Source organism: Canis lupus, chromosome 4, assembly GCF_003254725.2.
Source record: "Canis lupus dingo isolate Sandy chromosome 4, ASM325472v2, whole genome shotgun sequence".
NCBI classification, from domain to species: Eukaryota; Metazoa; Chordata; class Mammalia; order Carnivora; family Canidae; genus Canis; species Canis lupus.
The window spans coordinates 10,574,746-10,587,993 of NC_064246.1; positions in this window are offsets into that span (position 1 = coordinate 10,574,746).

Consider the following 13,248-nt stretch of genomic DNA (forward strand, 5'->3'; position numbering starts at 1 on the left):
AGTTACGTATTGCTGAAATCTCAAGAAAGTTTGAATGTTATGTTAATGAATCATCATGGGAGCACTAGTCAAGGAAATCTTACTGGTAAGTGATGGGCTTCTCCTCAGAGGCAGGGACAACTAGAGTAATACTACATGTTTGAATGAATAGGAGCCAGAAAAGGGAATTTCCAGATTAAGGTAAATTTCAGTAAGCAAAACTGCATTTGGTAAGATCCAGTAGTAGTGACAAAAACATAGTACTAGAAGAACCAAAATCCAAAAGACTTTCAACATGCCACAGCAGATACTGTAAGTGGAGAGGCGGAAACAGCTGGGACCTGGAAATCTGGGTGGGCTAAATTTGGAAGGACCTCATAAACCACATCAAGGAATGTTTATGCATCAATATAGTAAGAGGTCACTAGCCAGCTTTTTTAAGCATGGTGTAGCATTTCCTCATTTGTGTTTTAGAAGAATTACACTGGTTATAGTTTACAGAATGTAATGAGGGAGTCCATCCTCATCAATGAAGAGACCAGTTGCTTAGAGACTATTGTTAACTAGATTGGAAATAGGAAATGGGAAAGAAGAGAATTTTTCATTTTCAATAAGTAATATTAAAGAGGAGAAATGACAGCACTGGGAGACTAAATGTATGGAATAAGTACAAAAACAGAGAGGGTAAAAAAAATTTAAACTTTAAAAAATTATAAAAAAATTTTTTTAAATTAAAAAAACAGAGAGGGTAAACCAATGCTGAGACTATTTCACTGGCTGAATAGCTAAGAGCAAAGAAGTATGTTTTGTACAACTGACAAAGAAAAAAAAAGGGGAGCAGCTAGCAGTATTAGAGACTGGTGAACTCAGTTGTGGTCACGAAACGTTGAACTACTTGTAGGACACTAAGGGTAGACAGCAATTTAAGAAAAGAGTTAAGACTCAGTGAAGTCATCAAAATACAACTACTATTTGAATGCCTGGGAATGAATACAATCCTTCAGAGCAAAATGTATGATTGAGAATAGAATAGGATCTAGAAGTAATATTAAAGAAGGCTAAGGCTTACAGGAAGAGAAAATATAAGAAGTTTTCCTAAAAGAAAGACTGAGAGGGGAGGAGGGCAAGATGTCGGAAGAGTAGGGTCTCCAAATCACCTGTCTCCACCAAATTACCCAGAAAACCTTCAAATTATCCTGAAAATCTATGAATTCGGGCCTGAGATTTAAAGAGACCAGCTGGAATGCTACAGTGAGAAGAGTTTGCGCTTCTATCAAGGTAGGAAGACGGGGAAAAAGAAATAAGAAACAAAAGGCCTCCAAGGGGGAGGGGCCCGCGAGGAGCCGGCCGAGGCCGGGCGAGTGTCCCCAGGACAGGAGAGCCCCCGACCCGGGAGGAGCAGGAGCTGCAACCACCTTCTCGGCGGAAGGCTCGCGGGGAGGTGGAGCAGGGACCCAGGAGGCGGGGATGCCCTCGGCCCCGGGACATTAACAGACACCTGCGCCCGGGAGAGGCGCCGAGCTCCCTGGCGCTGCAGCGCGCACGGCGGGACCCGAGCAGCTCGGGGCTTGGGTGCTCCGCGGGAGGGGCTGCGGCGGGCGGGAGCGTGAATCCAACAGCACAGGCCCGAGCACAGGGCGCCGGACACAGCCTCCAGGATCCAGCCTCCCGGGACAGGCAGAGGTGCCGGGAGGGCCCAGGACATGAGGACGCCCTGCCCCAAGCTGAAAGCAGATCAGCGGCCCTCGCCCGAGCCTCCAGGCCCTGCAGACGAGAAAGCTCCTTAGTTCCTGCCAGAGTTAACCCAGGTTTCCAGAGCTGGCCACGCCACTGGGGCTGTTGCTCCTGGGGCCTCACGGTAAACAACTCCCACTGAGCCCCTGCACCAGGCAGGCAGAGCAGCTCCCCAAGTGCTAACACCTGAAAATCAGCACAGCAGGCCCTCCCAGAACACCAGCTAGACGGACAATTTCCAGGGGAAGCCAAGAGACTTAAGTACACAGAATCAGAAGATACTCCCCGTAAGTTCTTTTTCTTTTCTTTTTCTTTTTTGGGTTGTTTGCTTTGTTTTGATTTGTTTCCTTCCACCCCCTTTTTCCTTCTTCTTTCTTTCATGTTTTTCTTCCCTTTTTTCCTCTCTTCCTTCTTTCTCTCTCCCTCTTTCTCCTTTCCCAACACAATCCTGCTTGGCCACTCTGCACTGAGCAAAATGACTAGAGAAGGAAAACCTCACCTCAAAAAGAAAGAATCAGAAACAACTTTCTCCCAGAAGTTACAAAATTCGATTACAATTCAATGTCAGAAAGCCAATTCAGAAGCACTATTATACAGCTACTGTGCTCTAGAAAAAGCACAAAGGACTCGAGAGACTTCATGACTGCAGAATTTAGAGCTAATCAGCCAGAAATTAAAAAATCAATTGAATGAGATGCACCAAAACTAGAAGTCCTAACAACAAGGGTTAACGAGGTGGAAGAATGAATGAGTGACATAGAAGACAAGTTGATAGCAAAGAGGGAAACTGAGGAAAAAAAGAGACAAACAATTAAAAGACCATGAAGATAGATTAAGGGGAAATAAATGACAGCCTGAGGAAGAAAAAAAATTTACGCTTAATTGGTGTTCCCGAGGGCAATCAAAGGGACAGAGGGCCAGAATATGTATTTGAACAAATCATAGCTGAAAACTTTCCTAATCTGGGAAGGAAACAGGCATTCAGATCCAGGAAATAGAGAGATCCCCCCTAAAATCAATAAAACCGTTCACACCTTGACATTTAAGAGTGAAGATTGCAATTCCAAAGATAAAGAGAAGATCCTTAAAGCAGCAAGAGACAAGAAATCCCTGACTTTTATGGGGAGGAGTATTAGGGTAACAGCAGACCTCTCCACAGAGACCTGGCAGGCCAGAAAGGGCTGGCAGGATATATTCAGGGTCCTAAATGAGAAGAACATGCAAACAAGAATCCTTTATCCATCAAGGCTCTCATTCAAAATGGAAGGAGACATAAAGAGCTTCCAAGACAGGCAGGAACTGAAAGAAAGAATATGTGACCTCCAAACCAGCTCTGCAAGAAATTTTAAGGGGGCCTCTTAAAATTCCCCCTTAAGAAGAAGTTCAGTGGAACAATCCACAAAACAAGGACTGAATAGATATCATGATGACACTAAAACTCCTATCTCTCAATAGTAACTCTGAACGTGAACGCTTAATGGACCCCATCAAAAGATGCAGGTTTCAGACTGGATAAAAAGCAGGACCCATCTATTTGCTGTCTACAAGAGACTCATTTTAGACAGAAGGACACCTACAGCCTGAAAAATAAAGGTTGGAGAACCATTTACCATTCGAATGGTCCTCAAAAGAAAGCAGGGGTAGCCATCCTTATATCAGATAAACTAAAATTTACCCCCAAAGACTGTAGTGAGAGATGAAGAGGGACACTATATCATACTTAAAGGACTCCATCCAACAAGAGGACTTTAACAATCCTCAATATATATGCCCCAAATGTGGAGCTACAATATATAAATCAATTATTAACCAAAGTGAAGAAACACTTAGATAATAATACACTTATACTTGGTGACTTCAATCTAGCTCTTTCCATACTGATAGGTCTTCTAAGCACAACATCTCCAAAGAAACGAGAGATTTAAATGATACACTGGACCAGATGGATTTCACAGATATCTATAGAACTTTTACATCCAAACTCAACTGAATACACATTCTTCTCAGGTGCACTTGGAACTTTCTCCAGAATAGACACATACTGGGTCACAAATAGGGTCTGAACCGATACCAAAAGATTGGGATTGTCTCCGCATATTCTCAGACCATAATGCCTTGAAATTAGAACTAAATCACAACAAGAAGTTTGGAAGGACCTCAAACACGTGGAGGTTAAGGACCATCCTGCTAAAAGATGAAAGGGTGTATATATGTATCTGTTCTGTGTATGAGTTGTGCATTGTATATGGTGTATGTCTAGGATGAGGGTGGTATATGTATCATATGTAGGTGTTTGGTATATGGGTACTGTGTGTGTGATGTATTTGTGTTGTGTCTGTGTTATATGTGTTGTCTGTGGTGTATCTATGTAGTTTGTGCTGTTAATGTGTGATGAAAGTGTTGGTGTCTCTCAATTTTGTGGTGTATGTATGGTGTGCATTTGTATGTGGTATAAGTAGGTGTGAAAGTAGCATGTGTGTGGTGATTGTATAGCTATTCATCATTGCTCTTAGTAAGTGTTTGGAGATAGGAGGACCATTGTTTTGGGGGGTATCAAAGACTGATTATGCTCACTTAGCATAGAAACAAAGTGGGAACCCATCAAAGTCTTTGAATGCTGGTAGTGTGAGAGGATCTTTATTCTGGAATGTGAACAAAGACCTAGTGAGAAATACTGAAGTATATGGGAATGCCTCCTAAGAGGATCAGCACTCCACATTTCAAACATGAATGGGACAAAATCCCGGAAGGACAGAACTAACTTTGTTTCTTCTTGCCCCAGGAATGAGGCCACGTCCATCCCAAACCCTGTATTTCATCCTACACACAAACATTTCCCGCTGAGCATCTTCAAATGCCCAAAGATTACTGATGTCCAAATTGTTCTGAAACCAAATTTTGAGGGGCCCTGTGGCACAGCATATTCCATAGTCCTAAGAACTCTGCCAGACTCCCCACCTTAAAGTAGACTCCCCACTTTAAAGTAGAGGATGTTCCTCTGAGACACTGGCTCTGAATGCCTGTTGGGTTAATCTAGTTTCAGATAAGAATAAAAGGTGCCTGGTTGGCTCAGTGGGTTAAGCATCCAATTCTTGGTTTCAGATGAAACTCCTGGGTTGTGGGATCAAGCCCCACATTAGGCTCCATGCTTAGTGGAGTCCAGTTGAAGATTCTCTCCCTCTGCCCTTTCCCCAACTCATTCTCGCTCGCTCTTTCTCTCAAATAAATAAATAAACCTTAAAAAGGATAGGGTAAAAATGGATACACAGAAGGTTAATGCTCTTTATGATAGATGAGAACCGGATAATGTTGAGTATGGCGTAGCACAATCTCCTAGAAAGTGGGCCACCTTCTGAATAGCTAACACTGAATAATGAACTTAGGCAAAGTGAACTCTCAATTGTTTATGCATGGGAGCCCTGTCAGCAAGAACCCTACATTCTTTCCTCAGAAATAGAGGGAAAGCTTCTGGACTTGGTTGTTTTTTCCTGCCCTTCCCACTAATGGATAGAGACAGCAATGGCTCAACAATGGCATGCGGGTACTTGCCGCTGATGCTCAAGTGTTTGGATCAGGGCCTTGAAAGGGCATTTTCTGCACTAAGCAGATTCTGGAGCATATTGTACATGCATGAACTAACTCCTCTTCACAACGAAGGTATCTGGATCATCCAGGGGAGGGAGGCAAACTGGTTATTGATCACCATACTTACACCAGCCAGCCAAGCAAGTCCTAAGGAACAAGAAAGACATTGTTCCTTTGGGATATCAGACACTGATTGCTCTCCCTTATCATGGGATCAGAGTGGGAACTTGATACCAATCCTTGGGTGCTGGCTGTGTGGGAGCCCCATCATCTCTGAATGTGAATGAAGCCTAGTTAGAAATTATGCAACAATATGAGGATAGCTACAAAAAGAGTCAAAGTTTTACATTTCAAAGAATGGGAAATATCTGGAAGAAGGTATCTTTCTTCCTTTCCATTTGCCCCAGAAATGAGGCCAGCTTTTTTCCAAAAGGGATGGCCCAACCTACACATGAACATTCTCTCCTGGGTAGTTTCAAATGCCCTAAGCCTCACGATGTCAAGCTAGTCTCAAAGCCAAATGAAGAGTAGTCTTGTGGCTAAAACTGTCCTATGTTCATAAAAACTTGATCAGACTCTCAAAATTCTTTGTTTCTTTAAATATTTTTATTTAAATTCTAGTTAGTTAACATATAGTGTAATATTGGTTTCAGGAGTAGAATTTAGTGATTAATCACTTACATGTCACACTCAGGGCTCATCATAACAAGTGCCCACCCATCATCCATTTAACACATTCCCCACCCACCTTTTTCCATCAATCCTATTTGTTCTCTATTGTTGAGAGTTTCATGGATTTCATCCTTCCCTTTTTTTTCCTTCCCACATGTTCATCTGTTTTGTTTTTTAAAACTTACATATGAGGGAAATCATATGTAATTTTTCTTTCTCTGACTGACTTATTTCATTGTTTTTGATGGCTGAGTAATATTCCATTATATATATTTATATATGTAAATATAAATATATATTTAATAATATTAAATAATACAATAAAATAGAATATATTTATATATATTTATTTTTTAAAAATATTTTATTTATTCATTCATGAGAGACACAGAGAGAGAGAGAGAGGCAGAGACACAGGCAGAGGGAGAGGCAGGCTCCATGTGGGGAGCCTGATGTGGGACTCGATCTTGGGACTCCAGGATCACACCCTGGGGCGAAGGCAGGCGCTAAACTGCTGAGCCACCCAGGGATCCCCTTTATATATATTTATATATGTAAATATAAATATATATCTCACTTCTTCTCTACCCATTCATCTATCAGTGGACATCTGGGCTCTTTCATAGTTTGGCTATTGTGGACATTGCTGCAAGAAACAATGGGGTGCACATGCCCTTTTGAATAACTATGTGTCCTTTGGGTGAATACGTAGTAGTGCAACTGTTGGGTCATATGGCAGTTCTATTTTTATGTGTTTGAGGACCCTCCATACTGTTTTTCAGAGTGGCTGCACCAGTTGGCATTCCCACCAACAGTGTAGGATGGTTACGCTTTCTCTGCATCCTCACTAACATCTGTTGCTTCCTGAATTGTTGAGTTTAGCCCTCTGACTTCTGTGGGGTGGCATCTCATTGTGATTTTAATTTGCATTTCCCTGATGCTGAGTGCTGTTGAGCATTCTGTGTGTGTGTGTGTGTGTGTGTGTGTGTGTCTGTCTGTTAGCCATCTGTCTGTATTCTTTAAAGAAATGTCTGTTGATGTCTTCCGGCATTTCTTGACTGGAGTTTTTTTTGTGTGTGTGTTGAGTTAGATAAGTTCTTTTTTTAATAAATTATTTTTTTATTGGTGTTCAATTTACCAACATACAGAATAACACCCAGTGCTCATCCCGTCAAGTGTCCCCCTCAGTGCCTGTCACCCATTCACCCCCACCCCCCGCCCTCCTCCCCTTCCACCACCCCTAGTTCCTTTCCCAGAGTTAGGAGTCTATGTTATGTCTCCCTTGCTGATATTTCCCACACATTTCTTCTCCCTTCCCTTATATTCCCTTTCACTATTATTTATATTCCCCAAATGAATGCGAACATACACTGTTTGTCCTTCTCCGATTGACTTACTTCACTCAGCATAATACCCTCCGGTTCCATCCACGTTGAAGCAAATGGTGGGTATTTGTCATTTCTAATGGCTGAGTAATATTCCATTGTATACATAGACCACATTTTCTTTATCCATTCATCTTTTGATGGACACCGAGGCTCCTTCCACAGTTTGGCTATTGTGGACATAGCTGCTATAAACATCGGGGTGCAGGTGTCCCGGGGTTTCATTACATCTGAATCTTTGGGGTAAATCCCCAACAGCGCAATTGCTGGGTCGTAGGGCAGGTCTATTTTTAACTCTTTGAGGAACCTCCACACAGTTTTCCAGAGTGGCTGCGCCAGTTCACATTCCCACCAACAGTGTAAGAGAGTTCCCTTTTCTCCGCATCCTTTCCAACATTTGTGGTTTCCTGCCTTGTTAATTTTCCCCATTCTCACTGGTGTGAGGTGGTATCTCATTGTGGTTTTGATTTGTATTTCCCTGATGGCAAGTGATGCAGAGCATTTTTCTCATGTGCATGTTGGCCATGTCTATGTCTTCCTCTGTGAGATTTCTCTTCATGTCTTTTGCCCATTTCATGATTGGATTGTTTGTTTCTTTGCTGTTGAGTTTGATAAGTTCTTTATAGATTTTGGAAACTAGCCTTTTACCCGATACGTCATTTGCAAATATCTTCTCCCATTCTGTAGGTTGTCTTTTAGTTTTGTTGACTGTATCCTTTGCTGTGCAAAAGCTTCTTATCTTGATGAAGTCCCAATAGTTCACTTTTGCTTTTGTTTCTTTTGCCTTCGTAGATGCATCTTGCAAGAAGTTACTGTGGCCAAGTTCAAAAAGGGTGTTGCCTGTGTTCTCCTCTAGGATTTTGATGGAATCTTGTCTCACATTTAGATCTTTCATCCATTTTGAGTTTATCTTTGTGTATGGTGAAAGAGAGTGGTCTAGTTTCATTCCTCTGCATGTGGATGTCCAATTTTCCCAGCACTATTTATTGAAGAGACTGTCTTTCTTCCAATGGATAGTCTTTCCTCCTTTATCGAATATTAGTTGACCATAAAGTTCAGGGTCCACTTCTGGGTTCTCTATTCTGTTCCATTGATCTATGTGTCTGTTTTTGTGCCAGTACCACACTGTCTTGATGACCACAGCTTTGTAGTACAACCTGAAATCTGGCATTGTGATGCCCCCAGATATGGTTTTCTTTTTTAAAATTCCCCTGGCTATTCGGGGTCTTTTCTGATTCCACACAAATCTTAAAATAATTTGTTCTAACTCTCTGAAGAAAGTCCATGGTATTTTGATAGGGATTGCATTAAACGTTTAAATTGCCCTGGGTAACACTGACATTTTCACAATATTAATTCTGCCAATCCATGAGCATAGAATATTTTTCCATCTCTTTGTGTCTTCCTCAATTTCTTTCAGAAGTGTTCTATAGTTTTTAGGATATAGATCCTTTACCTCTTTGGTTAGGTTTATTCCTAGGTATCTTATGCTTTTGGGTGCAATTGTAAATGGGATTGACTTCTTAATTTCTCTTTCTTCAGTCTCATTGTTAGTGTATAGAAATGCCATTGATTTCTGGGCATTGATTTTGTATCCTGCCACACTACCAAATTGCTGTATGAGTTCTAGCAATCTTGGGGTGGAGGCTTTTGGGTTTTCTATGTAGAGTATCATGTCATCGGCGAAGAGGGAGAGTTTGACTTCTTCTTTGCCAACTTGAATGCCTTTAATGTCTTTTTGTTGTCTGATTGCTGAGGCTAGGACTTCCAGTACTATGTTGAATAGCAGTGGTGAGAGTGGACATCCCTGTCTTGTTCCTGATCTTAGGGGAAAGGCTCCCAGTGCTTCCCCATTGAGAATGATATTTGCTGTGGGCTTTTCGTAGATGGCTTTTAAGATTTCGAGGAAAGTTCCCTCTATCCCTACACTCTGAAGAGTTTTGATCAGGAATGGATGCTGTATTTTGTCAAATGCTTTCTCTGCATCTAATGAGAGGATCATATGGTTCTTGGTTTTTCTCTTGCTGATATGATGAATCACATTGATTGTTTTACGAGTGTTGAACCAGCCTTGTGTCCCGGGGATAAATCCTACTTGGTCATGGTGAATAATTTTCTTAATGTATTGTTGGATCCTATTGGCTAGTATCTTGTTGAGAATTTTTGCATCCATGTTCATCAGGGATATTGGTCTGTAATTCTCCTTTTTGGTGGGGTCTTTGTCTGGTTTTGGAATTAAGGTGGTGCTGGCCTCATAGAATTAATTTGGAAGTACTCCATCTCTTTCTATCTTTCCAAACAGCTTTAGTAGAATAGGTATGGTTTCTTCTTTAAACGTTTGATAGAATTCCCCTGGGAAGCCATCTGGCCCTGGACTCTTGTGTCTTGGGAGGTTTTTGATGACTGCTTCAATTTCCTCCCTGGTTATTGGCTTGTTCAGGTTTTCTATTTCTTCCTGTTCCAGTTTTGGAAGTTTGTGGCTTTCCAGGAATGCGTCCATTTCTTCTAGATTACCTAATTTATTGGTGTATAGCTGTTCATAATATGTTTTTAAAATCATTTGTATTTCCTTGGTGTTGGTAGTGATCTCTCCTTTCTCATTCATGATTTTATTAATTTGAGTCTTCTCTCTCTTCTTTTTAATAAGGTTGGCTAATGGTTTATCTACCTTGTTAATTCTTTCAAAGAACCAACTCCTGGTTCTGTTGATCTGTTCCACAGTTCTTCTGGTCTCGATTTCTTTGAGTTCTGCTTGAATTTTAATTACTCTCTTCTTCTGCTGGGTGTAGGGTCCATCTGCTGTTTTTTTCTCTAGCTCATTTTTGTGTAAGGTTAGCTTTTGTATTTGAGTTCTTTCCAGTTTTTGAATGGATGCTTGTATTGCGATGTATTTCCCCCTTAGGACTGCTTTTGCTGCATCCCAAAGATTTTGAACAGTTGTATCTTCATTCTCATTAGTTTCCATGAATCTTTTTAATTCTTCCTTAATTTCCTGGTTGACCCTTTCATCTTTTAGCAGGATGGTCCTTAACCTCCACGTGTTTGAGGTCCTTCCAAACTTCTTGTTGTGATTTAGTTCTAATTTCAAGGCATTATGGTCTAAGAATATGCAGGGGACGATCCCAATCTTTTGGTATCGGTTCAGACCCGATTTGTGACCCAGTATGTGGTCTATTTTGGAGAAAGTTCCATGTACACTTCAGAAGAATGTGTATTCAGTTGAGTTTGGATGTAAAGTTCTGTAGATATCTGTGAAATCCATCTGGTCCAGTGTATCATTTAAAGCTCTCATTTCTTTGGAGATGTTGTGCTTCGAAGACCTATCGAGTATAGAAAGAGCTACATTGAAGTCACCAAGTATAAGTGTATTATTATCTAAGTATTTCTTCATTTTGGTTATTAATTGATTTAAATATTTGGGAACTCCCACATTCGGGGCATATATATTGAGGATTGTTAAGTCCTCTTGTTGGATAGATCTTTTAAGTATGATATAGTGTCCCTCTTCATCTCTCACTACAGTCTTCGGGGTAAATTTTAGTTTATCTGATATGAGGATGGCTACCCCTGCTTTCTTTTGAGGACCATTTGAATGGTAAAATGGTTCTCCAACCTTTTATTTTCAGGCTGTAGGTGTCCTTCTGTCTAAAATGAGTCTCTTGTAGACAGCAAATAGATGGGTCCTGCTTTTTTATCCAGTCTGAAACCCTGCGCCTTTTGATGGGGTCATTAAGCCCGTTCACGTTCAGAGTTACTATTGAGAGATATGAGTTTAGTGTCATCATGATATCTATTCAGTCCTTGTTTTTGTGGATTGTTCCACTGAACTTCTTCTTAAAGGGGAATTTTAAGAGTCCCCCTTAAAATTTCTTGCAGAGCTGGTTTGGAGGTCACATATTCTTTCAGTTCCTTGCCTGTCTTGGAAGCTCTTTATCTCTCCTTCCATTTTGAATGAGAGCCTTGCTGGATAAAGTATTCTTGGTTGCATGTTCTTCTCATTTAGGACCCTGAATATATCCTGCCAGCCCTTTCTGCCAGGTCTCTGTGGAGAGGTCTGCTGTTACCCTAATACTTCTCCCCATAAAAGTCAGGGATTTCTTGTCTCTTGCTGCTTTAAGGATCTTCTCTTTATCTTTGGAATTTGCAAGCTTCACTATTAGATGTCGAGGTGTTGGACGGTTTTTATTGATTTTAGGGGGGGAATCTATTTCCTGGATCTGAATGCCTGTTTCCCTTCCCAGATTAGGAGAGTTTTCAGCTATGATTTGTTCAAATACATATTCTGGCCCTCTGGCCCTTTTGGCGCCCTCGGGAACCCCAATTAAACGTAGGTTTTTCTTCCTCAGGCTGTCATTTATTTCCCTTAATCTAACCTCATGGTCTTTTAATTGTTTGTCTCTTTTTTCCTCAGTTTCCCTCTTTGCCATCAACTTGTCTTCTATGTCACTCACTCATTCTTGCACCTCGTTAACCCTCGTCATTAGGACTTCTAGTTTGGTTTGCATCTCATTCAATTGATTTTTAATTTCTGCCTGATTGGATCTAAATTCTGCAGTCATGAAGTCTCTTGAGTCCTTTATGCTTTTTTCTAGAGCCACCAGTAGCTGTATAATAGTGCTTCTGCATTGGCTTTCTGACATTGAATTGTAATCCAGATTTTGTAACTCTGTGGGAGAGAGGACTGTTTCTGATTCTTTCTTTTGAGGTGAGGTTTTCCTTCTAGTCATTTTGCTCAGTGCAGAATGGCCAAAAACAAGTTGTATTGGGAAAAGGAGAAAAAGAGAGAGAAAGAAGGAAAGAAAAGAGAAAAAGAAAAAAGAAAAAAGGAAGAAAAAAAGAAAAAAAAAAAGAGAAGAAAAAGATAAAGAAAAAAAGAAAGGGAAAAAAGGGTGGGGGAAGCAAAAGAAATCAAAAGGCAAAAAAACAAAAAACAAAAACCAAAAAACAAAAAACCCACGGGGGAGTGTCTTCTGATTCTGTATACTTTAAGTCCCTTGGCTTCCCCTGGAACTTGTCCCTCTAGCTGGTCTTCTGGGGGAGGGGCCTGTTGTGCTGATTTTCAGGTGTTAGCACTTGGGGGAGCTGCTCTGCCCCCTGCCTGGTGCAGGGCTCAGTGGGGGTTGTTTACCCCGTGAGGCCCCTGGAGGAACAACCCCAGTGTCGTTGGCCAGCTCTGGAAACCTGGATTCAGCACCCACAGGAACTCCGGAGCTCTCCGCCTGCAGGGCCTGGAGGCTCCGGGGCGGGGCCGCTGATCTGCTCAGCTCGGGGCAGGAGCGTCCTCGCTGTCCTGGGCCCTCCCGACCTCTGCCTGTCCCGGGGGGAGGCCGGATCCTGGGCTGTGTCCCGGCGCCCTGTGCTCCGGAGCCTGCGCGGTTGGATTCGCGCTCCCGCCCCGCAGCCCCCTCCGCGGAGCCACCGTCCGAGCCCCTCGGAGCTGCTCCGGGTCCCGCCGTGCGCGCTGCAGCCCTTAGGGAGCTCGGCCCATCTCCCGGGGCGCAGGTGTCTGTTAGTGTCCCAGGGAGCCCGAGGGCATCCCCGCCCTCCTGGGGTCCTGCTCTAACTCCCTGCAGGAGCCTTTCTGCCCGGGAAGGTTGGTGCAGCTCCTGCTTCTCCCGGATGGAGCTTTCCTCTCCTGGGGTCACTCGCCCCGGCCTTAGCCCGGCTCCTTGTGGGGCCCCTCCCCCTTGGAGGCCTTTTGTTTCTTTATTTCTTTTTCCCGTCTTCCTACCGTGATAGAAGCACGAACTCTTCTCACTGTAGCGTTCCAGCTGGTCTCTCTTTAAATCTCAGGCCAAATTCGTAGATTTTCAGGATGATTTGAAGGTTATATAGGTAATTTGGTGGAGACAGGTGATTTGGGGACCCTACTCTTCAGCCATCTTGCCCCTCC